This window comes from Mytilus edulis, chromosome 8 (assembly GCF_963676685.1).
Source record: "Mytilus edulis chromosome 8, xbMytEdul2.2, whole genome shotgun sequence".
Lineage (NCBI taxonomy): Eukaryota > Metazoa > Mollusca > Bivalvia > Mytilida > Mytilidae > Mytilus > Mytilus edulis.
This window is the reverse complement of record NC_092351.1, coordinates 20027371-20053867: the sequence shown is the minus strand read 5'-3', so window position 1 is coordinate 20053867 and position 26497 is coordinate 20027371. Positions and strand designations below refer to the sequence as shown.

Sequence of the window (26497 nt, the reverse complement as noted above, 5' to 3'; positions counted from 1 at the left end):
CCCCAGTAGGTGTTAGAATGTCTCAGTCCATTGAACTATGTTAATACAGATGTATCCTACCATTCAACTATCTACCTCAATCTTTGTAATCATATTTCACATCTAACTTGATTCTCAAATGAAAAGTGATACACACACAATGACACACCCCTCCTTTACAAATTTCTACAATACTTTGACAAAAAGAATTTCTGAAGATGGAAATTGTCAGCTGAATTTGATATCATTTTGCACAAAAGAAGAATTTATTAAAATCTGCTAGACACAGACAAAAAGAGGGATGAAAGATACAAGAGGAACAGTCAAACTCATAAATCGAAAAATAAACTGACATTGCCATGGCTAAAAATGAAAAAGACAAACAGGCAAATAATAGTACACAAGAAACAATATAGAAAACTTAAGACTAAAGAAAAACACGAACCCCACCAAAAACTTGGCATGATCTCAGCTGCTCCGGAAGGCTAAGGTAAGCAGATCCTGCTCCACATGTGGCACCCGTTAACTTGTGTTGCTCATGTAATTACAAACCCAGTAAATTGTCTTATTCGGTAGGTCACATTCATAAAAAGGGAAGGGGATTGTATTTACGACGTAAGAAACATATCCGGTATCATTTGTGAAACTGTTATTCCATAACGTTCAACCAACTCGTGATGGTGTTCGGAAATTTACAAAGGGATGATTTAAACTTCACCATTTGGAACTCATGGTTTAAAAGCTTCCTTGTGTGCAGCAACCCTCTTAGTATCAAGGAAATCATGATAGGAAATGCAAGCGTGAGAATATCGTATCAATTGGGAGATATATACTCTGTATGCAGGCACTGCTGGAATGTTGCTACATAGAAATTAAAAGTTCACAATTGGAAAGCAACATTTAATTGTATTAATTAAGAATGAAAGAAGCTTCTAGCAGAAGAAAATATCTTTTCAAGAAACAAAGAAACAAAATGTACCTTCTTTTTACATGAACTTTGTATTTCTTTGTAAATAGAGCTAAAAGAAAAGATTTTTGTAGTCAATCATTGTAACAAAGGAGACCTTCAACTTTATTCAATGTAAAAGAATTTTCCACTGTACCTTGCTAATATACTACAGAATCAAATACCGGTAGATACTGTAAAACACAGTGAATCATTGCAATAAAGTTTGCAAGCCCCCTACAAACACTGGACTGAGAGGTCAAAAATCAGTAGGAAAATATTCAATTTCCTCAGATACTTATATATGAAATAGTATAACATGTGAAACATAGTAATACTTAGTTTGTTTATTTAATAAAAACTAGTAATCCTGAAGATTTAAGTTGAGAAAACAGAGCAGGTACATTTGATAACACACAGCTTTACAGATAAACCAACATCAAAAATCAATCTGACAAAATCTTATCTATTCATTATAAAGATTTGGGGGAAATTTAAATTTAGAATTTATGGTCCTACAAGTACAAAATAAATCAAATAAATTGTCATTTCTGACAAGAAAATGTTTTTGAACTGAACAAAACAAAACCACATCATAATAAAATGAAATGAACTGCTTTGTTTACTTGTTGTTATACATGAACAACAAATGTTAAAATGTACAATGCATGGATACTAAATGCAATTTTTTAACAACAAATTTGGATAACAATTTAAATAACACAAAGAACAAATCTGTATAACAATTCAAACAACTTTAAGAAGAGATTTCTAAAAAGCAGTATATGAACACTCTCAATATATGTCTCATTGTCATCACAATAGAAAAGAAATAATTGGCTCTGTGAGAACAGAAGTAAGAAATAGACTGATTGTTGCTTGCTTAATGTCCAGTGTCAAATATTTCATGCATACTCAGTGAGTAAGAAATAGAAGAGGCCATACAATTGTTTCTCAAATTACAGTGTAACTGAGAGTGTAAACTAAAAGAAATTATATTGTATCAAACTACCAGGAAAATCCAAACCACCTAACTTTTGAAAATCCTTCTGGGAGTTCTTAGTGCACACCAATATTCTCAAGGTATACAATTATTCACACTGTTTTGTGTGCATAGTATTATGACATTCTGTAAATCTGTATCAGCTAATGCAGTAATGTATATATATATATATGTACAAAAATATCAATATCAATCATTTACAAATTTTCAAATATGACCTAGTACATGACCTGTTATGTATCAATTGATAAAATACATAAATGAATAAATGTTACAGATTAAAAGGAAATATTAAACCTTCAGATACCTGTACATCTGCTGGCATAGTGCACCTCTAGAACTGCTTTAAATATATCCAAAAACCTGGTGTAAACCTTTGTTTCAGTAGAAAAGATACAAACCGAACGATTGTAAATCAGTAAAAACAATCTGTCAATCTTTGTGTAGGCAGATATTATAGGACAACATTATATTTTTAATGACCTTTTAAGATGTATACATGTACATGTACTCAGTAGGTTGTGACCTTAATATTACAGGTACTCATTACAGGTACATCATATATCCATTATCACTTTACTGAACTAAATGCACAGGCACCCTATATATACCTTAATATAAATTTATATGAAGGTATATAGGGAAATAAATTTCTAAGACAAGTGCCTGTGACTAAATGACCTTAAAACATGAGCCAGTCAACAGCTTTTAACAACTAATGCATTTCCAGACAAAGTCTTATTTCTAACTATTTAGTTACAATTAGTACTACATAAGCAATATGGGCAGTATTTGGAATAAATGATGTGGGCAGTATTTGGAATAACTGCACATAATAGAATCTAAGCCTCAGAGAGTCATTAATGAATGCTGTCCAATTTAATGCAAAATATATATGGTACTGTAGACAAACATATACAACCAATGCATATTTTACAACATTATAATGTCTGTAACCTTATACAATAAAATGTCATCTGTGTATAACAATAGCACAGTACAATAGATAGTCAGATTATAGACTTACCCCTGAGAATCAAATCAATAGAACTAGAGACACTGTATACTATATATAGTAATCCTCCCGTACAAAAACATTATACATGTCACATAGTCCTATCTGGTCAATATTGAACATCCTCAATAAAAATCCAAATAAAAGTTCTATCCTCCAATCACATGTTCATGTCTGAACCGTCTAAATCCAATAATTCTATTAGGAATTAACCATATGATTATCAATACACATTTTATCTCTAGTAGAAAACAATTTTGTGTTTAATTTTGATAAAATATATAAACCTATCTTACCTATGGTGTCAATCAGCTGTTCTATACAGGTAAAATCAATTTCAATAGGTATAACTCTTTAACATATCCTGAGCAACTGGGAACATGTACAAATGGATATATGACAATAAAATATAGGAGAATGTCTAAGTGATAATTACATTCAATATTGTGTCCATTTAGTTGTCATACAAATTTATGGTCACCTATATATTACCATTATGGACAGGTGCCCATGAAAATGACATGTAAATTAGTACTTAATTGTATTACTAGTGCCCCTGGTCTGAGGTCAGATACATGTATAGCTAGTTACTACTACATAAATGCATTCTGCTATCTTTTGTTCTTTTCAAAAATTAAAGATCTGAATAACTGATAAAGTGATCATTATTTGTTCAAATTTTACAAATAAAACAGCATAGAAAGTTAAGGAAATCCTGATGCTGCATGCATTTATACACAAGGGGCAACCAAATTTTACAATCAAACTTGAAAAAATATTCGTTTCTGATATGATCAGGATAAATATATGATAAGTGTACGTTAAAGTTTTTTATTTTAAAGTTTTTAAGTCAATATATTTAGAAATCTAAAATATATAAATATTTTGATTTCATAAAATTTGATTATAGAACAAATTTTTAGTTTAACTTTGATTGTATTAATCTCAGGTAAATTTGGTAAATTTGTCACTTGATACCGATTGTTTTGAGCACATATTGTATCTTAAATTTAGTAAAAATGATGAAACTTAAAAACTTTAATGTGTTTAATGAAGAAAACAAAAAAATCCATGAAAAAAAAATTAATACTATATCGCTAATACTGGAACCCTATAGTTATTGAATATGGTGAAAATCTATGTTATAGAAAACCTAAAATATAAACCAATTTATCCAGACAATAATTAATACCAAAATTGCTCTATTCGTTCTACAACTTAACCTGACTGAATTAAAGGGATACACGTTAGAAGCTGTAAGAAGTTGGCCAGGAAATTAGGTCTGAAAGACCATAAAACCTGAAGAAATACAATCCAATTTTCACTAAATGAACTTAAACTGAACTGTCACATCTCATTTCCTAATCAATATAAATCTAACAGTATAAATCTTAGTTATAATCTTCAGTTATAAACTATATAATCAGAGTGTGCATAGGCTTATTGATGATACAAGATACCACATAAAATATACAAACTTATAATCAACTTCAATAGTCAAGTCTCATACATCTTCATTAAGACAAAATAATAACCAAGTAAAAAAGGTAACAGATATAGGAGAACAGGTTCTGAATTATTGATCAAAGAAAATTTACAGAGAGAGTTTTCAGCCTTGGATTTCATAAAATATTATAAATCTTTTTCACTAGCTAATTAAAACAAAACCAGCAAAAATGAGCTGTCTGTCAAGGTCTTAAAAGCACTCACAAATAAAAACTCACAAGTCATGTTTCTGACCAAATGAGAAGTAATTCTTAAGCAGACTAGATGTTGAGTACAAAAAAACATGTGACGAAAATAGTTTAATGAACATGGTGATTGCAATATAACCCTACCTATAGATTGATTAATTGGTGTTTAACACCTCTTTCTACACTATTGGGCTATTTTATGGTCAGTTTTTATTGATGACGGAGGTCAGAGAAAACCATCAACCTTCAAGCTTTGGTAGGAAAGTTGACAATCCTATAGTCAATAAGGATTGGAGTCGAGTGCACATGCCATATGCGGGATTAGAACTCACACTGATACATCAGTGTTGACACTGATACATCAGTGTTGACAGGCTATTGATACAGTAGTTTTACTACTTAGACCACTCTGCCACATAGGCCCCCACCAAATATAGCATAGGCCTGGGATATTATAGCTAGACCACTCTGCCACATAGGCCCCCACCAAATATAGCATAGGCCTGGGATATTATAGCTAGACCACTCTGCTACATAGGCCCCCACCAAATATAGCATAGGCCTGGGATATTATAGCTAGACCACTCTGCCACATAGGCCCCCACCAAATATAGCATAGGCCTGGGATATTATAGCTAGACCACTCTGACACATAGGCCCCCACCAAATATAGCATAGGCCTGGGATATTATAGCTAGACCACTCTGACACATAGGCCCCCACCAAATATAGCATAGGCCTGGGATAATATAGCTAGACCACTCTGCCACATAGGCCCCCACCAAATATAGCATAGGCCTGGGATATTATAGCTAGACCACTCTGCCACATAGGCCCCCACCAAATATAGCATAGGCCTGGGATATTATAGCTAGACCACTCTGCCACATAGGCCCCCACCAAATATAGCATAGGCCTGGGATATTATAGCTAGACCACTCTGCCACATAGGCCCCCACCAAATAGAGCATAGGCCTGGGATATTATAGCTAGACCACTCTGCCACATAGGCCCCCACCAAATATAGCATAGGCCTGGGATATTATAGCTAGACCACTCTGCCACATAGGCCCCCACTAAATATAGCATAGGCCTGGGATATTATAGCTAGACCACTCTGCCACATAGGCCCCCACCAAATATAGCATAGGCCTGGGATATTATAGCTAGACCACTCTGCCACATAGGCCCCACCAAACATAGCATAGGCCTGGGATATTGTAGCAATAATTAAGTAATTAGCAAAGTTCTGAATTTTCATACTTGTCTTTTATCATGACCATTTTTGTATCTTTTGCGCATTGTCATTATATCTCTCTTAAAGATAGATGCAAAATGAAAAGAGAAAATATTTAGAACCATAGTTACAGAAAAGAAAACAAAACATGAACTTGGTTAATGTTCTTGCTTTCAATCAGTACCAAATCTCTACTTGTCATATTTTCCCTTTCTTTTAAAACAATTTCTTCCTCAAAATGCGACTTAAAATCTCAAGAGTGTTTTTTATTTCCGTGTTGAACTGAATGTCATTAGTGAACTAGAATACCTTCCTACAGTGGTATCTGTCCTTTATACTAGTAATATATTTGACAAAAAGATGGTGTGTTTGATATAGGAAACTGTTTACCGGTATATAATTTGATAACACAGTGAAATCTGTCTCTACTTTCATTTCAGACTGATAGATTGGTTTGCTGACGTCAATCCAAAGTGTAAAAATAGACTGTAAAGTGATTATGAATTAATTATCAGGTTCTCCTTGAATTATGATATAAATATAACCTGACTTTGGAATGAAATGAAGCCTCATATTGTCGCCAACTTTTATTTCAGACAATCCATTTATGAATATACTCAAAGCATATAACACTTTTGTTATTGATATACCATGAAGAAGCACACAGCATAAATAATTTAGCATTGCTCTTGTACTATAAAATAGAGACATAGAGACAACATTTTTTCAAATTTGGTTCTTACAATGACATACATGATAACGTCTATAATATAACATTATTTTCTCAATCTGTATTTGTTTAAATCATTGCACCAATTCTAACAGAATGGAAAATGGAACATTGTCAGATCGACCTTTTAATTTGGGGATATTTTAAGCTAAAATATTTTTCAAACAATCTAAGACAAATGAAATTGAGCACATAATTTCATACAATCCTTCAAAATGTTGTTTTATATTTCCAGAACATATTCCATAACTCATAAATCATAGTTGTTTTTTTTTCTCTCAAAAATGATCATCTGTGCTTTATCTTTACATGCGATCAAGTAAATAACTTTTTATTTTTCTGACAAACATGATTTTGAAAGTTTGAACATTTTGTGCCTAGAGGCAATTACCTGCAAGTTAGAAATACATAGATAAATGCATAGATAAACCAAATGAGTTATCCACCCCAACTTTACACCTTTAAACAGGAGAAAATACAATATTTTTCACACTCCTTTTCATCATACTTGAAGTTAAAACATAACAATGAAAATACATCCTTTTCAGTACTCTTTGCCTAAAGTTAGTTTGCTATATTTTTAATTATGTGTTGCTATCTTTTTATTCATAAACAACAATATTATAAATTGAAACGGTAAAAAGTATCAATCAGTTTTTCTGATAACAGATATCCTACATAATATTCTCAGTATAATGTAAATGAATCATATCAATGTACTTTTATAAATAAAAAATTTCAAAGTTTCAAATAAACTGCTTATCTGTCAACTTGAAAATGCACAGTAAAAGGGGTCTGTTATAATAAAACAAAATATTTTACATAGGAAGAATAAACTAATTTTTCTGGGTTTTGACTTCTTTTACATCATTTAAAACATTCAATTATTTTCTATAACAAAGGGTTATGAATATTTTAGTCCTAAATTCCTTATCTTCTTTTTCCCAAACAATATTTACTATTAACTTCATTTCCGTACTTAAATAAAGATAAGCTTTACATAATTGTATGATCAAGTATTTTCAATAACATATTTTTGACAGGATCTCATTTTGAAATAAACAAATAATATTGTATCATCATACTTACTATATAGAATATGAACTGGTGTTCAATTCCAATTTTTCAAAAACAAAGACTCTCTTAAAAACTTTTGTTTCCTTCTTATATGTAGATATTAACGTAGATATATGACAGGGACAACTGATCAATATATAGATGGTATTGTTAAGCATTGGAGTTACCATGGTAACAAAACTTATTTTTCCTTGTGACATTGCAGTAATCTCCTCAACACAATTAATGAAAATAATATTTGTTTTTGAAGCCAAGTTTTATTGATTGTAGGTAAAACATTACTACTTTGATGCTAAAGATATTCATGATTTATCTGTCGATAATCTTCTGTCAACTGATCTCAAGATACATATTGATATAAAAAACAATAATTAAACATGATCCCTTTTACTTGTTGATATACATGTATTTGCTGTATACAGTACCAATAACTTATTTTTATGGTGACAAAAAACTAACAATATTTGTAGCTAGAGAACTAAGCACACATCTTCATAGTATATCTCATGCTTGCTTTTCGAAATGAGGAATTTTAAATGAGCCTCTTTTTTTCACTCTCTATGTTTTGTTTTCCTGAGAGTTTTCTCTCAAAAAATACCAACCAATATATATTCTGGTTTCTCCCTGACATAAATCAAGATTATTTTTTTTAAATTTTGGACCTAGACTTTCATTTAAATTGCTTACATTCTTACATATCTATAGATCCATTTAACAAATCTAAAATTAATTGTATTATTTCTTATTTTTCAATTTAAGACACAGTTCAATGTTTTCTTAATTAATAGATAATTTCATTAAAATTCGTAATACTGCCCATAAGTATATAAAGAACCTATTTTTAAGTATCAATTAATTGCTTTCAATGCAAGGAACATATCAAATGTTTTTATTTTGTCTCCCCATCAGTCTGTCAGAAACACAACAATAATTAGGAATCATTTAACATAAAGCACATTTAAGTAAAACTTTTTGTCATCACATTCTCTTGACCAAACTACACTATTAATTTCCTTTGACAATTTTAATGAGAGATACAGGACCATTTTTATAAATCTCTGTTCCACAATGACATCTTGTAAACATACCTCTTATGATTGATGTTAAAAAAATATAATTAAGAGAATTACATCATTTTGCATGTCAGGTGTAAAATCCCTACAGAATTCCTATCAGACCCATTTATATGATTTTGGCAGTACTGGGTATAATTGAGATTGAAATTGAAAACGATGAGTACAAATCAATATGTAATATTTGCATCCATTTAGTGTTTATCTATAGCTGTTACCAATAAGTACCAATTCCAATTATATAAACTAAAAATAGTTTCATGTTTCCACTTGTGCAATTATCAAATAAATAAATAATTACAAAGTCAACCATAACTTTTTTCATTACTTCTTCCCTTTTGCTTGTGATTGAAACATTGAAAACTTTGTTTTAGAGGTCAACATAAGTTTTTAAATTTTCAAAAGCGAAGTTCATTTTTTTTCAAAAAATATCTTGCTTCCAACAATGCTAATTTACAATTGGGTAAGAAATAAGTTATATCAAAGCATCAGTAGTTTTGCTTTCAGAGATACTGTTGCAGAAATTTGTTAACTTCAGGGGAGATAATTCAATTAAAACTACAACAGTTTGCCAAATTTAAAAAAAAATTCTAGCTAGAAAGCTAGAAAACAAGTTTAGTGACCCATTTTTTTATTTTCTTAAAATATATTATAAAACCTATCTTCTTATATTTTATTTCGAAATTCTGTCTAAATAGATTTCTTTATATGCACAAAAAAAACCAACAGCTAAGCAAATTTTGACAATTTTGAACGACTCATACCTTGAAAAATTGCACGGTGACCCATACCTTTTTTTCATTTTTTTGAAAAAAGCATTATCAAATCTTCATTTTGGCAAAGTATAAGAAATTCTGTCATTTTTTTTCTACACCCCCTGAACTACCATAAAAGAAATTTATGATATTCTATCATCATGACATGCAGTGCCTTTCTATTTTTTATGAGTTATTCTAATTCCCTATTTCAAAAGAAATTCTTACAACAGAATTTTATAGATAATCAAATCATTGGTAATGTTGATTTCTAATAAAAGAAGAAGTGTCTGAGGACATGAATGCCTCTGTTCAAGCTTTGGAATTTTTTCAAGTTAAAAAGGGGCTTAACTCAGACAATTTAATTTTATGGTGTTATAAAGCACAAGTTAAAGGGAGATAACTCAAACTGTATACTGAATGTTATTTTGTCATAATCCACCAATGTTATACACACATATATAACGATATCTAATATATAACTAGTGTAATTTATTTGGAGTATATTTTTTAATCCTTCAGACTGGTCCTTTTTCTACATAACTATGAATTTATAGTTTATGTCTTTACAACCAAAATCAAACATTAGTCAACCTCTTTTTTTCAAATAAGTCAGTTAAATTGCAATTTTAAAGGTTTTTTAAATAACAGTTTGGTATTGAAATCAGTGTAACTCAGGTTAACAGTTTTCTTCTGGTAACTTTTCCTTAGATTGACAAAAACAAAGAAAAGTTCCAATATATGAAAAAGTTAGAAATGGTTTTTGATCAAATTTTGTTAGATTTGAACACTTGCAAGAAATTTTTGAACACATGTATTGCTTCAATGGCAAATTACTAATTCAATGCTGTATAGTTTTCACAAAAAGGAAACAGTCATTTGATTTTGTATGGCTGAAAAACATTTCAATGTATTTAATCAACTCCTCCCACTGTTAAACACTGCACTAAGACATCTACCAATTACTTTATGATAAATATATAACACAGACAATCTTAGATGAATATTAACTTACCTTCAAGCCACCACCCATAACAATATCAGCAGTAGTAATGGGAGGGGTGGGGCTTTGGGGTAGAGCCTCATCATCACTTGAGTGGAGAGAATAACGCTTTTTTAATTTACTGGCTAGCTCACTCTGAAAATTGAAGGGTTATATATTCATTTCTCAACATGCACATGCCCAGCTGTAAAACAATTCATTTATTTTTGTAGTTCACATCATCGAATCCTTTGAAAAAATATATCTGAAATATTTCTAAATAAGTTGTTTTTTTAACTTTTCACTTATTATTTTTTCTTAAAAATAAAATTTCTTTAAGAATCATTGATACTTAGATTTCATCAATTTATCTTTGACAAATGGAGTAATATACTAATAATGGTAAAAGGGGAAACAGTAATTTTGATTCTATATAAATGGCCTTGCAGCCAATTTAAACCTCCAATAATGAGACATCTAAGGATAGTGTTTTAACCACAGATAGTCCTTGTAAACATTTATCTCTCAAAAAAGACATTTTACAACATAAAATATTGGTAGGATTATTTTTAAGAACAAATTAATCATATAAGGTGCAAATTTACATGAAATATAGGAAACCATCTTTTATTCAGACTGAGATTACAAACCTTTCAACTAGAGAATGTGAACTTTAAAAGACAAATGAATTGTTTTGCAATATATTATAAGTGATTATATGCTTAAATGATTTGTATAATGAATAAAATAGATATATATTGGATGTTGGAGGTGTACTGATTGATAATTTAGTCTTAGATGCATGATTTTTTATATTAGTTGTTATTAACTTTGAACTAGCTGTCAGTAACTGCGAGTACTCTCAGATCAGTACTAAGTGTCTTTTTGTTGTTGGGATATACAAATATCCGGCCACTCTATATTTTTGTTAGATGTATTTCTATTTGTATTCATCTGATGAGTTAAGCCTTTTAAACCTGATTTTTATAATTTGTTCTTATGTTGTAATATTACACCACTGTCCCAGGTTAGAGAAGGGTTGGGATCTCGCTAACATGTGTCACCCCGCAACAATCTGTATCAATGTGCCTGATTGTTGTTTGTTAAATTTTTTTTTTTCATTTTTGTACATTAATTAGGCCATTTCTTGTTTAAATTGTTCTACTTTTGTGATTTTAGGGCCTTTTATAGCAACTATGGGGTATGGGATTTGCTATTGTTGAAGGTGGTATGGTGACCTATAGTTTGTGCATCTTTGATGAGTTAACATGAACAAAGAGATTTAGGGGTATACTTTTATGAAAAGACAACCCAATGATTTTGAACAAGCATTGTTAGTTATGCCATTCCAATGTATTTTTTTTCTCCTTTTTTAAATACTCAGCTTATTAAAATTCCCAACATCATTACACAGATCTCGCAGTTAGAGCCATTATATAAATCCACTCCTTAAAGCATTTTCTGTTAATATTGTTTTTTAATACTGTTACAAACCACCATATTATTGGAGTTATATATGTTATTATATCTAATGGAAAATGACAGCCATTAGAGCTTGGGGTCAACTATATACATAAAATATCTTATTAGAGTGCATATTTTTGTATCAAAGATTTACAGAGATTCAAGATATTCAAGATATTATTCATTTCATTTCATATATACAAATAATATACACCTCAATTAATAATTTTCTTATATTCAGCTTATGACCACTGCATTAATTTTAAACTGGAGGCTCTCAAGAGCCTGTATCGCTCACCTGATTCTACTTGGGTTTTTGAAATCATATAAAAAAATATAAAATTTGGCTAAAAGTGACAACACAACCTCATTTATAAGGAAAGGAACATGTTTAATTTCATTCAAAAGTCCCCCACTGGCAGCCATCTTGGATGACGGATCGGCTACAAAGTAACAACACTTGGTCAGCACCTCATAAGGAACATTCATGCCATGTTTGGTTTTATTCCATTCAGTGGTTCTCTAAAAGAAGTCATTTGTATGCATTTCCCATAGGGTCCTATGTTAAACTAAGTCCCCTGCTGGCGGCCATCTTGGATGATGGATCGGCTACAAAGTAACAACACTTGGTCAGCACCTCATAAGGAACATTCATGCAATGTTTGGTTTTATTCCATTCAGTGGTTCTCTAAAAGAAGTCATTTGTATGCATTTCCCATAGGGTCCTATGTTAAACTAAGTCCCCCGCTGGCGGCAATCTTGGATAATGGATCGGCTACAAAGTAACAACACTTGGTCAGCACCACATTAGGAACATTCATGCCATGTTTGATTTCATTCCATTCAGTGGTTCTCTAAAAGAAGTCATTTGTATGCATTTCCCATAGGGTCCTATGTTAAACTAAGTCCCACGCTGGCGGCCATCTTGGATGATGGATCGGCTACAAAGTAACAACACTTGGTCAGCACCACATAAGGAACATTCATGCCATGTTTGGTTTCATTCCATTCAGTGGTTCACTAGAAGAAGTGATTTGTATGCATTTCCAATAGGGTCCTATGTTAAACTAAGTCCCCCGCTGGCGGCCATCTTGGATAATGGATCAGCTACAAAGTAACAACATTTGGTCAGCACTCCATAAGGAACATTCATGCTATGTTTGGTTTAATTCCATTTAGTGGTTCTCTAGAAGAGGTCATTTGTATGCATTTCCCATAGGGTCCTATGTTAAACTAAGTCCCCCACTGGCGGCCATCTTGGATGATGGATCGGCTACAAAGTAACAACACTTGGTCAGCACCCCATAAGGAACATTCATGCTATGTTTGGTTTTATTCCATTCAGTGGTTCTCTAAAAGAAGTCATTTGTATGCATTTCCCATAGGGTCCTATGTTAAACTAAGTCCCGGCTGGTGGCCATCTTGGATGATGGATCAGCTACAAAGTAACAACACTTGGTCAGCACCTCATAAGGAACATTCATGCCATGTTTGGTTTCATTCCATTCAGTGGTTCTCTAAAAGAAGTCATTTGTATGCATTTCCCATAGGGTCCTATGTTAAACTAAGTCCCCCGCTGACGGCCATCTTGGATGATGGATCGGCTACAAAGTAACAACACTTGGTCAGCATCCCATAAGGAACATTCATGCTATGTTTGGTTTTATTCCATTCAGTGGTTCTCTAAAAGAAGTCATTTGTATGCATTTCCCATAGGGTCCTATGTTAAACTAAGTCCCCGGCTGGCGGCCATCTTGGATGATGGATCGGCAACAAAGTAACAACACTTGGTCAGCACCTCATAAGGAACATTCATGCCATGTTTGGTTTCATTCCATTCAGTGGTTCTCTAAAAGAAGTCATTTGTATGCATTTCCCATAGCGTCCTATGTTAAACTAAGTCCCCCGCTGGTGGCCATCTTGGATGATGGATCGGCTACAAAGTAACAACACTTGGTCAGCACCTCATAAGGAACATTCATGCCATGTTTGGTTCCATTCCATTCAGTGGTTCTCTAGAAGAAGTTCAAAATGTAAATTGTTAACGACGACGACGACGACGGACGACGACGGACGACGCCGGACGACGACGACGGACGCCAAGTGGTGAGAAAAGCTCACTTGGCCCTTCGGGCCAGGTGAGCTAAAAAGTCAGTCTGTTATAAATTTCAGTGCTAAAAATTAAAATCAGTTCTCCAAATATTTTTTCATGTGAGAAATTCCTCTAAGAAGATATTTGTCCATATACAATTTATGATTATTTCTGGCTCCACATAAACCCTGTCTGTCACACAAACCTGGAAATCTTTGTTAAGTGATTCCATGGAAATAGCTGTCTTTCTAATTGCGTCCATCTTAGGTTCTTTGACCTCTGGTATAAAGACACTGTCCTCTGACATACTTCTACTGCCTCCCATTCTTGATCTCTTCCTAAACCTTAAAAGTTTTAGGCAAATGGTTAAAAAGAGTTATCTTCCCTTTACAGTTTCTCAATATTCATGTAAATAAAATGCATTTAGTTCAAACATAAGGGAAAGAAATGGTTCGATGTGTACAGGCTTTTAATTAGTTTTTCATCCAAATTAAGGATAATTTTACATTGTTTTAGGGATAAATTAATTAATTTTTTTAGGTATTATGAAGGGCTAAGTTATGAATTTTCCTCAAGGACTAAATTTCACTAATTTAAATTACATTAAATTAACACTCAATCTTTATATGTAATATCTCATTTTATAGGATATAATAAATTCAAACATCTACTATTTTCATGATTTCATTATGTACTTTCAGTAACAGTGAGCCTTCTGTGATATGTCACTATATTATTTTAAGCCTCCTTCACACCTAAATTTAATTCGAATCGAATAGCTAATCGCATTCACACACTATTATTTTTTTAATTCGCTTTTTTGTTAATACAAATTAAAAGTTAACAGTGTTCGGAGAGTAAAGCCAATTTGACGCACAATGGAATTTGAATTAGAATTTACTTTTGGACACAAAACGTTTGGAATATGAGTTAAACTAATTCGAATTAGTTCATGCAAATAGAATATGAATTACGTTTGAATGCAGCATTACTAAAAGCTACTTCTTTGTATTGTATTCCTATATAAAGTATTCCCTACCCTCCATCATCATCACTGTCATCCTGTTGTGTTATTGCCTGTAATGATCGAGACTTTATAGATACAGCACTTTCTGATTTAATACCCTTTTTACTGGAACCACCTTTAAAGAATTTCTTCATAGCTACAAATGGACGGAATTTCTTCTTTTTTCCATCCCTTGGATCTGAAATATACAATTTATCAATACTAAATGGTTGGATAAATGTTTCATGACCAGAATTTGTAGAACAAGAACATGTTCATGTGATAAAAACAGTATAAATGGACAAGTTGAAAACAGTCTACAGGCAAAGAGACATATAATCCAAACCAGAAGCTAGGATTATTCAGACTTCAAACAGTATTTTCTTTGTATCCTTGTGTTTAGCATATTCATATAAGCAGCAAAAACTCATCTTAAAGTGGCTGGGAATGAAACAGATTGACCTCTCACATTTGTAGCAGGCATGCTAGCAAAAGACCATCCAGGTGGTAATATCAATTATTATAGCCAATACAGGTTATATTTCTTGATATAAGGGAGACAATCCAATTAAAAAATTCTGATAGCGTATGTATTTATTAATTTCTATGTCATATTAGTCTGTTGTGGAGAGTTGCCTCATTGTCAAATATACCACATCTCTTTTTTTTATATATATTATACGCCATTGTAATAGGCATAAAACAATGTGAAAATAGATTATAGATTTACTGTGTACTCAAATTAATCCAAAGCATAAAAAATTCAATTATATTTTGGCTCATTGGACATTTCAAACAAAATTTATACTTGAAGCTATTTTTTATTAAATGGACTATAATTGTCTTACTAACAACAGGCAAGATTAGTAGAAAGTAACTAATTTGACCTCATTATAAATATTTGTATGCCGTTCTGTGTCATACTAATATATCTCTTGTATTAATTTTTTTGATGTTTTGAATTTCTGGCACCTCCTGATTTGTTCTACATTTCTAGCATAATTTTTAATATGAAAGTAATCTTTATTTTGTTACTGATATCAATGAATTTGGATTTATCTTAACAATGATTGGTTGTCTTCACAAAGTATTGTGCTTGTCTTTGTAATATAAGGACTAAGATGGTAATCACTAAATATATTTGTTACTTTATTATTTCAAATGGTCCAACCTTTAAGACCATCAGTGTGCAAACAGTTTTTCAACTTAGCAAATGGTGAAAGAAGCTCATTAGTGAGAAGCTATGAATCAAGAGTTGGGTTTTCAAAAAAATCTTTTAGTTTCAATAAAACAAAGACAAAATCTTCTTGTATGTGTCCAATGCAGAAATTTTGTTATAGTAAAGTAATGAAATATATAATTGCACCATGTGGGCTGAAAAACAAATGAATGAAAATTTTGTCATTTTAAACTTGGCAATCTTACCACATCATCTCATTTCCTTATCATTTTTCTTTTGTTTATATCTGTTGTACTATCAATTGTAAAAGTTACTTTGCTATAATTTGTTTCAGTTTTTCAATTAAACCCAATAAAATCTGCATGGTTGTGGCCAACACACAGTCTATTGGTTTGATTAAGGAGGTTATATTAGAAGGAGAGTGAACAATCTGCTTGATACAAAATTAGCATCCCCAGGATAGCAGATCAATCAGAGAAAAATGATAAAAATATAAAGAAACCGACATATTTATCCCCCACTTGACATGGCCCTCTGATGTACCGGGCTGTTATCGCGAGCAGTTTGGGCTATTAGATAAATCTCATATGTCACATGATTGTTATCAGTGACTGGGTCATTAAAGTTCAGGTGTATTTTCGGTAACAATGCAGTGTATAGGTGTTTATGATATGGAAAAAGATTGGACGCGCAATTTCAAAATCAATCGTGTGTCTACCGTGAAAAAAGATAAAGAAATGACAAAGTTATGAGGGTTTAAAAGAAAGTTAGTGTGCGATTTTTATTCAACACTACATTGCTTTAAACAAAGATTTTCACTTCACCTGTCAATTTCTGTTGATGAGAATTGGCAGGTAATAATCATAAAAAATATACGATATGCATAGTACTTTAGTTACGGTGACCGGTAACGACAGGAAGGAATATTTGCAATTGAAACATAGGGAAATTTATAGGGAACAACGTAAAAGTGCTTTCTGTTGATATTAACATTGACGGCAATGAGACAGATATTCGTTTCATTTCTATTGGTTAGAAGTTAACTTTCAACATAAAATTTTAATCTTTAATTACTTAATAAAAAATATCACAAAAAATCTTATTAATATGTCAATAATTATATTTCCGGTCAGTTTATGACATCTTGGGTGTTTCAGTTCTTACTCGGTATGTAATTTTGGACAAAATCTCCCTCTGTGACAGAGTCGATCTCAAGTAATTAACACCCACTTACAGAAAAGTCGGTAACATTTTATGTGTAATTATCGTCTTTCCTCCTCTCTCCTTCTAGTATAACCTCCTTGGTTTGATAAAAACTAAAAAGTATCTGATGCTATACTGGTGTGATAAAAGATAGAAACAATTGGTTGCAATTTTATTTATATGACAGTTCTTGTCCATTCGTTTTTGATACGTTTTGTTATTTGATTTTGCCATGTGATTATGGACTTTCCGAATTGATTTTCCTCTAAGTTCAGTATTTTTGTGATTTTACATTTTGCTTGATGGTTGCTTGCTAGAAGTCTAAAAGCATATATTTCATGCATATATATTCAAGACAAATGAAACAAATTTACTCAAAGTGTAAATATTGCTAGCCTGATGATAGAAACATAAAATACTAATTAGCACACAATGTAAACAATGTCATAAGTTGTCTTAGTGTATACATTTAATTTCTATTGTGTATAATAAGACATTGTGTATTATAAGACATTGGAGTATACTAGTAATAGCATTGAATGAGTAATCTGATGACAGAACTTGACAAAAAGTTTCTTTGTGTAACATAAGTAATCTGATAAATATTAAAAGATCAATGCCCACATTTTTGATTATTAAATGTACTATTTCCTCTGGTGTATGATGAAACCTATATTAAATCCAGATGTTACTTAACTCTATCATAATGATGAAAACATCAATATATATACACTGTGATGAAGTCATTTCATACAATAAAAGGCTTGGTGATTGAGAAATACGAAGAATCTTTATAATATTAACCTTAACCTATATGGTACATCTATATAGTTTATAATATGATGTACAAATATTCCTCTATCAAACTGTGCATCTGACCTGTGTTACTGGAGTGGAATGGACATCAATCCAACATAAGGGGCAGATGCTTTACAATCATACATGTCAAATTGAGAATGTGTCAAAGAGACAACAACCTGACCAAAGAGCTGAGAATTTAGAATTCAGGCAACTCATATTGCCAACTTTAAGATTTGTTTGTACTTTTATTATTGCTAGATTGCTGTCTGAATGAACTTAACCACACATATCATTTTTAAATATATTTTCAAGTTTGCCTCACAAAAATGATAAATGTACATGTAGTCACTGCACACTAACACTTTCCTCCATAAAGAATCTTTAACAGCTTATTTTGCCAAAAAATAAGGATACTTCAAAGAAACTTTTAGCACTGCTACCTATTCAGTGGGGACAAAGTTTTGGTGGAGGATGCAAGATTGTCCAAAGAGAACCTATGACCTTGGAAAATTGGTAACCCTAGCCAAATAATAATGTATGCAAACGCACCTACCATATGTAGGGTGTGAACTCACAACCTCAGTGTTTACAATAAAGACCACTTGTCTACAAGATTTTTTTATCAGCTACATGTATCTATCTATATGCATTTTTATATTCCTCAAACAAAGAAATTATGGGTTAATAATAAATACCTTCGCCAACTCTGGCAACATCATCACTTGACCCTGGGAGGTGAGTTACTTCACCTGGGGCAGCTGCCATCATAAATGGCTAGTTCTTATTATCTCTGTTTACAAAACTTTTTCATCTCTCACTTTAAACATATCAACAACAAACAATTTGTTTAATCAAGTAATCTCCAACATGATCTAAAAGAGAAAGATGTTCAAATTGTCAATGACTTCCAGCGATAAAAACGGATATATAATCAAATAAAATAAAATACATCTTTTCTGTTAAAAATCATGTTCAATTTGTATGTAAAACTATGTATTCATAGCAGGTAATATACCTGTACACACCTCAACTGCAGGTGAATGCATATAAATGCAACTCTCACTGCCTTTAAGTGCAATAAGATAATGTAATCTGACAAAAATACTGCAGCAAAAGCATTAACTATGAAAAGATTATGAATGATCACTGATCATGCTGATAAAGAGAAAATAATAACGGATATGCAGAGGTACATGTACAACGTAAGATGCCTCATATATAAAGGCTTTTATAGTTGTCTTTTGTAAATAAGCTACATGTATGATTGTGTATTAAGGCTACGATGTAAGTGACAGCTGAATTAAGCTACATGTAACTAATTAAAAAATGTTCAATAATTTTGTTCAAGCATATTTATCTGTTTAATTATGCAATATCCTTTCGTAACATAATTTTTGTGAATTATAACATTACAATCATTTTCCGATTAGAAAGGTATAAATGTATATAACAAAACTTGTATGAACTAACCTCTTGTTTCTTGATACTTTATTTGTAGTGAAATAACTATTTTACAAAATTCAATTGATTTTTCATCACAAAATGAATAACACCAGGATTTTTATATCAAAACTTATACACAAACATCTTTAACATTTAGAATTGTATATATTTAAATGTCTTCTGTTTTAAGGTCTATTAGGTCCATAGTTTGACCTTAAATCAATCTATTTACTTACTCGAGGAAGTAACTATATAGTAAATATTCAATACCTTTTATAAATATTTGATCAAGAAATTAACTTTTAAAGAAAAAAGATATTATCCTTATCATGATCTATGGTGGCCTTTTAAAATGCCAATTAACAAGAGAGATACTAAATAAAAGAATTTTTTGACAGATTAAGATTGGTGTCAACAAGTATATATGTATAAACCTTAGTTATACTATTGACACCTGATGACTGCTGGTAAATTGACCATGGCCTGAATTCTTTAGTGTTACATGTACATAGTTTTACAAACCAGGTCAGTTTTATGTATATAAATATATAGAACTACTTTGTAAGGAAAATAAGTATCACATATGAATGTATTTGTAACCGCCCTCTTTTCAGATATTGAACATAAAACATCAACAATAATCAGAGGAAATATTTCATGCACCTCTGACCATAAAACTTCTGAAGTATGTTACTTTGTGTCTATACTATCTTAGGGAAAATGAAAGATTTCTAGCATCTTGAAGAAATTGTAAAGTCCTTTTGTCAGTTTGACATGTCTCTATCAAATATTTTCATCAAAAACTTCATTTACTCATTAAAGTCATTAGTTGTCACTTTCAAAGTCTTTTGTTGAGATGTTGTGGTTTCTGGAATTATCTCAATCAGGTACATTGGTGGATCCAAGGGGGTTCTGGGGGTTGGAACCCCCCTTTTTTAGGCCGATCAATGCATTTGAATGGGAACATATAGTTGGAACCCCCCCTTTTTTAAATGGCTTGATCCGCCACTGAGGTACTCTCAAGACCAAAAGTAAGAAGGTTGTGGGGTTATAATATAATGTCAGCACAAAAATAAATTAAATGCCTGCAAAAATTAAAGAAAGAGTTATCTGCAAATTAAAACAGTCCTGCGAAATGTGATCTAAATACACATCAAATGCATTGTCTCCTAAACTTGCAACAGTTCCAAAAACATAACTATAATTGATTTTAATAACTTACATTGTAGATCTATTGATACAAAAACAAATCATAAATGGGTCTGTACTAGACAATGAAAGATCCTACTAATTAAGTCAGTGCATGCACGCTTGGTGTTATTACAAAATAGATTATAGATAACAATAGTTACAACACGTTAAAATACCTGTTCCATGAATTTTAAAATCCATATTTAAACATTTTGTGGGAACTCCACCCATATATATGACATTTTTAATTTATAACTAAAACACAATTCATCCATGAACTTTGTAATTATTTCACAGCCATTTACATCTCACTAGTCCATAGCGAACACAGATCAAATCTAGGGACTGTCACTTAATGTTACTGAAATATTTCTTTGTAAACTTCATTTTACTATCGTATAGTCTTCAAATAATATGTTTGAAATCTATCATTGAGTTGTCCTTCACCAAGAGACTAAAGCTACACTTTACACCTCAGTTATGTCACACAAAACACAGTCTGCAGACTCTGTACTGGTCTATATTGGTCTTCGGACTACTGTGGATTCATTTATTTTGGTGGTTTTCAATTTTCGTGAAAACTTGCATATTTTTGGATATTTAATTTCATGGTTTTGACAATCTCGGCATATTGAAATTATCCTATTCGTTGAACATTTGAATTTGTGGTTCACCAGTACAAACGAAACCCATGAAAATTGGTATTCAACGTATAATAATGAATCCACAGTAATAGTTGGAAAAGATTTAAGTGCCCAACACTACATATACATATGTACTGCATTATGCAGATGTATAGTAAAATTTGTAAGGAGATCTGGTTAATCTTAAAGTAGATCTAAATAAATTGTATGATACATTTTACTATCTCAAGTAATACTAATACACTCTATTTTAGCAGTACTACAACTACTACTACTATGAACTGATGAATACATGCAGTTGTCTATTTTCATTTAGATTTTAGCTTTTATTTTTACTTAAGTAATGGAAATGTATTCAAAGTAATCGATGATTACATCATAGTTTTTGCTGTAATCGATTAAATTACGATTACATGTAATCGAAAATGTTGTCGATTACAGATTAGTCGATTACTTGAAAAAATGTAATCAATTACAATCGATTACGATTACAGATTATGATTACCCCATCCCTGACTGCATAAATAGGAGAAAACTTCAAAGCTTGTCTATTTAGTCCCAGAATTGTGCTTTTATTGAAATTTATTTGGAACGTTTAAGATACAATGAAGTGCATACATCCGTGTCATATATATGGTCTCTTGTGGATACAATGGCAATCATACCGATAACTCCTTATACTGTCATACAAATCATTATTGTTCACATACAGGTAAGAGTTTCTACAAACCTTACTATAGATACATCCAACATGATCACACTAGCAATAAAGTATCCTAATTCCTCTTAACCTTCAAAAGTATGTATAGAAAACTCACTTTCATCAGATAGAATTAGTTCAAACAATTAACGCCTGTAACAGACAGCTACATAAGATAGCAGACTGTCAACCTATGTTATATATACATGATGGTAACATAGTTCTGGAAGAGATAGGTTAGGTGTAAGAAACAAATTACCAGGCTTGGATGGTATGTTGTATTATGTATTATGTAATAAATAGTATAAACATCCTCGTCTATACTGAATCTGTAATTCACAAAAAATCGTGGAAATTCACCTTTAGATATGAGAGACTGTGTTTGCAAATACAACTGATGATAGGTAACATCTTTATCATCATCAAAAGCCTGTATGAGGAAGTGTAAACTTGCTATAATTATACACCCAAGGTATAAAATCCTTATTACAAATCATTTCATCCATTTTATCATTCTCTAAACACTGACTTCTTTTACAGTTTAAGGTGATCATAAGGTTCAAACAATATGATTTGATTGATTGATTGATATTATTAATTGGTGTTTAAGGCCACTTTCAACACTATTGTGCTATTTCATGACATGGCCATCAAACATTATGAAATGAAAGTCAAATTTCATTTATCAGATATTAAATATGAAAATTGAGCACTTAGTATGCAGTACAAATGTATCCAATTTGAAAACAGCTGAAAGTGTTAAAGATGCTTGTCATAAATCTAAAAGAACTTACAGTAAATTACATGTACATATGATGTATACATGTTACTTTGTATCAGAGAGACCATGACAACTTTTCAGTTTAAATATACATGAGGAATGCTTGAAGATCTAGCCATGCTGATAATTTTTGCAATTAACATTTCAAACATACACAAGTAGCTCCTCCGATTTTCAAGGTTAAAAAAATGTACATGTAACACTAAGAAATCTTTATATATATATATATATACATGTATATTGATATTTCAGTGGCAACAACTACTTATAAACACCAGGATTTGCAGAGTATCCAGGGTAGATATAAAAGCATATTCTGTTGCTGATAAAAAAATCATTTTAAATTACCTTGCATTTTTCTACATCATGTACATTTGAACATGCACATGATATTCATGCTAACTGCCAAGAACAGCAGAAATCAGTCAAAATGACAATTACTGGATTTATTTTCTGAGGTATGTACTTGTTTATGTAATATAAAAGTACTCTGTAGATCTTGTAGTGCTGATTGATAATTTTTGCAATATAAAGTTTCTCTTTAGTTCTCAAATTTGCTAAAAAGTATTAACTTTGTTATTAAAAGACAAAACCTCTTAGACCACATTTTAAAGGGTTTTGTCTGACATTTATGTTAAAAATACACAGAATGTAGATCTTGACATTCTTAATATTTAACCCTGCAAGATTTTCTGTATCGAAATTTTTTTTAATGATATATATTCTTATTTTATGTTAATCCATAACAACTCACACTTGCTCTTTGGACCAAGTGAGCTCAAAACAAAACTTTCAATTTCAAAGAAACATTTGAGTTAAATTGAGATGTATAAATTATATACATGTAAATGTATTCACTGTATGTTGTGTCTTCACAATTTAGCATTTTATTCATTTACATGTACGTTTTTCTTAGGATCATCAGAATGAATGTGAAATGAATATACATGTATATAGAAGTTGATGAAATACAACACAAAAAGTAGCACAAATTTAAATATAATTTCAAAATGTAACTTATGATGATGTGATACTTACAAAAATGTACATACATGTACATCAGAATTTAAATTCTAGCATGTATTCACTATTGGAGGTACAGATGTTTTACCTAGACTGAAACTAATTTTGATAATTTAATAATATACATGTACATGTACTTTGATCCTTTGACAAAAATATAAGATTTTTCAAAACTTGAACCTTACACTATATTGGTAAAATTTCATTGGACATATATATATATATATATATATAGAAGTTTGACAAACAAAGATTTGGATTGAGAAGCCTAAAATGGAACAATAAGCTGATTTTTTTTCAGAATTATCTCCCTGTAGTGTAATGTGCCATGTGCACCTTTAACATGGCACTCTGATGGTATCTTTTCATTACATATTGGTTTAAAACCTCATTGCAACAAATGCTGACTTGGAAGAACCCTCTGAGTCTCATACTACATGTAGTAAAAAGATACTACATTGTATATGGGTAGACATTTCTTAAATAAAAGAATATCCAACATCTTTGTTACGGGTACATTTGTACATTTACCTTCAAAGTGCTGTCCATTGCATAAACAAATGTAGTACAAGCATGATAAGAAAAAGGTTACCATGTCCTTTTTAAAATCTACAGGAAGCATTAAAGTCTATATACAACAAGGTCACCATTGTATTTATATAATTAATCTGTCTGTATTTATCGAACAATGCAGCTCCTTGAACATGTTAAACAAAGAAACCTCTTAGCTTGGTCAGTGGTCACTTACATGTACACTTAAACAAATATGTACCAGTAAGATACTGAATGATGGTTTTTTTAAATCATGCCTACATGTACATACATGTAGCACCGGTAGTCTTAATTATTTAAATAAAAGCATAATAACCAAAATATACTACATCATTTAATACATGACAATCTTTCAAAGTAAAAGTTAAAATGCCAGAATCAATGGGTCACTGCAGTTGTAAACTGTAAAAATATGAGAAAATTATAAAGGGTGGGAGGTACATTTGTACATGTAGATGAAACTTACATTAATGAAGAGATAATGAAAAATGAGAAAATTTGTATGGATCCAAGGCCATCAGTGGGCTCCAGAAGCATTTAAGTGGCGCATCCAAAATATTTGGAGGCAAATATCGACTTTTAGATATATGGAATGAAGCCCTAGCTTGTTTGGCAAAACAGCTATTGGACTCAGAGCAATCTAAGACTATAGATACATTTGTAATTTTAAGGGAACTTGGCCTCCAATCATAATCACAGTATCTATCATTCATTTCGTCAATTCACAAAACACTCCAAATCTGTTTACGTTTTTTGAAGGTCATTTAAAAAAATTCTCATTACACAAACTCATGTTCAGTTCTGTATAACTTACATTCAACAGGTTTTCTACACATTGATATTGTAAAATATAAATGGATTAGGCACTAGCCACAATAAGAACCTTTTTGAAAAGGGAGTGCAGAAAACAAACTAAAAAGCTTCACATTGTGTCAAGCAGCTGTTATTCTACGATATCTATACCAAGAAAACCTAATTATCTGTTTTATCGTTTTATTACTGGTCTCCCCATCCCTAAAGACAGTTTAACGCTTGACAAAAGCAAGCGTAATAAAGTCTCCTGACACATTGTGTCTTCACTGATAATTTCTCCTCAGACATTGTGATGCGACTCTCATCTCAAAGTCAATACACCAGAATTACAGAGAAAACTGAGCAGGGTGGTATTATAAGGCAAAGGGAAGGAAGGTAAGGTGTTTAGTCGAATTGCTAATCTGCTGAGTATTAGTTATCACTATCAGCATGATCAGCCAGCCAATATGACTAATATCGGTGAGGTTTGGGAATAATTATTCAGATCAGTCTGTTCAGATAAAATAAATTTAAATCCTGACATCCCAAGTTTGAAAAAAGAATTACCGGATCCCGAACAGTCAATACGGAAATCCTGAGCTTAAAAACACCCGATCCTGGAATCCTGATAAAGTTCCTATCCCCCGTGGGCCTCTCATGACAGGAGTTTGAATGTGTTCTCATATACAGCTGATACAGGTGTACATATTCTTCTTACATGTATCTACAACTCTAGTTCATGACATTCCAACAGGTTTCAACATTGGATACATAATTAACATTCGTAACTGGATATGTTTATAAAACAAGAACTGAGACTTCAATGAGTGTTTAGTATGGGATACCTTTGGATTTACGGTTACCTGAGTTTATAAATCAACCGATAAAGTGAGTCACAATTTGTGTGACAATTAGTCTCTTTCAGTCATTTTAAAATAAAGACATGACGTGTTTATTTAACCAAATAGTAAGGATAATATTCTTCAAATTTAATTAATGTTCTATAACACCTGTACCTCTAGTTTACCTGTTGTTTGTCTCGCCCCAAAAATAACAACAGAAAATGGCGATTTTAGGATTGAAGTCACGTGACATGTACAAAACCGGTAACATTTGACGATAAAACTGTTGACA

General features: G+C 31.6%; 1 pseudogene; it reads right to left on the bottom strand.

Moving 5' to 3' along the window:
* The window catches only part of LOC139485036 (nucleolar protein dao-5-like), a 46050-nt pseudogene extending 19598 nt beyond the window's left edge, over window positions 1-26452 (bottom strand).
* Window positions 26453-26497: the final 45 nt, after the last annotated feature.